The sequence below is a fragment of the Xenopus laevis genome, chromosome 2S (genome assembly GCF_017654675.1).
Source record: "Xenopus laevis strain J_2021 chromosome 2S, Xenopus_laevis_v10.1, whole genome shotgun sequence".
In the NCBI taxonomy this organism is placed as follows: domain Eukaryota; kingdom Metazoa; phylum Chordata; class Amphibia; order Anura; family Pipidae; genus Xenopus; species Xenopus laevis.
In genome coordinates, this window is record NC_054374.1 from 104,195,839 (window position 1) to 104,198,200 (window position 2,362).

Here is a 2,362-nt window from a genome sequence, read left to right on the forward strand (position 1 = left end):
TTAAAAATGAATAATTCCTTTATTTTATACTGCAAAATGAGAAGTTAACATTACACACGCAGAAGTTGAGGAAAGGTAAACAAGTACATTTGAATATCATTTATTAATGGTGTGCATCTTTTACCATACATTTAAAGGGGCATTTTTACTAAAATGCTAAATATTTCAACATTTACAGAGATATATAAGTATAAGTTTCCATATCTAGGTAAAATTTGGTAAATGTGAAATCTTGTTTTTCTGTTGGAGGGTGCATTTTCCTTTGTAAAAGGTCTTTATAAGGTTACTTCACCTTCAACTTAAATTTAGTCTTCAATTTAGTTTTTAAATCCTTTTTTTCGACCACTCAGGACAAAATCAGCCCCTTCTCTGGTATCATTCTTCTCATGTGACTGCACCTGGAACCACACCATCAATCTGGGTGCAGGCAACCTGGGTGCAGGCACACAATTTGAATTTCAGGGCTGAAATGTGCGAGTATGGATTTTGCTGCCAAAATCTGTGCTGTGTGCCTTTCCCGGGGAACTGATAAAGTGGCTCCAGGGTGCAGTCACAGGATAAGGCTGATGCCAGCGGAGGGGCTGATTCTCAGGCTGCAATTATCCAAAGGACAAGAATTAGCCCTGTTTGGCATTAGATTTAGAAACTAGGCTGCAATTTTGAAGTTAGAATAAAAGATCAATAGGAAAAGAGGGAGAAGCAATTAGAAGAAAACCTCTCACTTTTTAAAGCCGGATCATGAAATCTGCTTTTGGGCGACAGGGTGAGTAAAACAGGCAAAATAGGAAAGATAATTATTCCAAAACAATACAAAATACACTATGAAGAATCTGCTTTAATTAGGTGTATCTAGGACATACTTAAATTACTATAAAGGTGAACAACCCCATTAAACTTGTTGTATTATAGTAAGAGAATGTGGTTGTGTAAGCAAGTTAAACTGCTTTCCTTAACCGGACAAATTCTGAATGATTAATGCAAAAAAATAAAATAAATAAAAAGATGAAGAAGAATGTGCCAGGTCTAATAACCCATAGCAACCAAATGCCCATTTACCCAGCAATGTGCCAATTGGTGTTTAAAGGTTGAAATCATAGCATAGCACCGTTTATTACTATATCCGCATAAGGTTCTTAAACCAGTCTGTGACACCCCAACACCATGTGAATTTGTGGGTATCTTCCCAGCAAAGCATAATGCTAAGTAGATGGATTAGCTATAGTGAAAGGACCACCTTTGTCTCAGATTGAGCAGCTGCCCAGTTCCCAAACCTAACCCTGAGGAACGATTTATCGACTTACTATAGATCAAGACACAAAGGAGAAATAGAGATGTGGAAATTTTACAGTATCCTCTGAAAATGTAGCAACATGCATTTTAGCGCTATCCCTTCAAATACAGGCAACGGTATTCCTTTCATTTAATAAGATGGCCAGAAGAAATGTTGGCTTATGCATGAGAATGTTAGTTTGAACACAATTGTCTGTTATTTACCTCTCTAATTGGGAGTTAAATGTAAAGAAGCAGTAACAACCCTTATTAATTACACAGCAGCACCGATTATGTGCCTTGGATGTGGTTAAAAAAAACAAAAAAAAACCCATAAAATCAAAGTATATTGACATAATATGTAGGGAAGACTTTGGATTGTCTATTTAAAATGTTAACTCAATTTGCAGTAAATATTCTTCATTAAGTGCACTTCCACAAGCTCCTTGTTGAGGATATAGCAAGCAATCGTTTGTTTCCTGACAACCCACCATCTACCACAGAAAATCTGGCTGAAAAATGTATTTCTGCCACTAAACTCTTGCCGAAAAATAAAAACGCTAAACTCTACCCCTTCACACAACCAAGAGATCAGGTTCCCTAAGAGAACAAGGTACTTTACAAGACGTGAAGACGACAATAGTGAAATGATGATTTTTCTTTTTAATTCTTTTGTGTGTTTGTGCTGTGACTAAAGTAAAAAGATTGCAAGGCTGCAGTTTTAACATTCCAAGTTCGCCCTCCCAACTTTATTAACTACAATATTCTTTTTCTCACAAAATCTTTGGGGCTAGAACAGCAGTAATTGTATCACATGGTTTTTTTTTTTTCCATTTTCCAAGAGTTCAAGTTTTTTAAGCAAACTGTAAAAAAACAAACAAAAACCCAAAAGGTACAGTTCCTGATTTGAGAAGATGCAAGGACATTAGCAAATATTATATACTTGAAAGTTGGGCTGGCTGCAAAATGATGCAGCGTCTCATGAGTGTACCTGTTTTCCATACTCAAATAGGTTCAACTTCAAGCAATATTTAAACACAAGCAAAAAAGTGATTTAAACCCTTTAAATAAATATTTCAGGAAATATTTTCTG

At 35.8% G+C, this 2,362-nt stretch overlaps 1 protein-coding gene across 1 annotated transcript in view; it reads right to left on the reverse strand.

The window, feature by feature from the left end:
- ube3a.S (ubiquitin protein ligase E3A (human papilloma virus E6-associated protein, Angelman syndrome) S homeolog) overlaps positions 1-2,362 on the reverse strand; it is a 35,434-nt gene continuing 33,072 nt past the window's right edge. Inside the window, exon 11 of the mRNA XM_041582989.1 lies at positions 1-2,362. This exon is cut by the window's right edge and continues 370 nt beyond it. The gene's annotated coding sequence lies outside the window, so the exon portion shown is untranslated.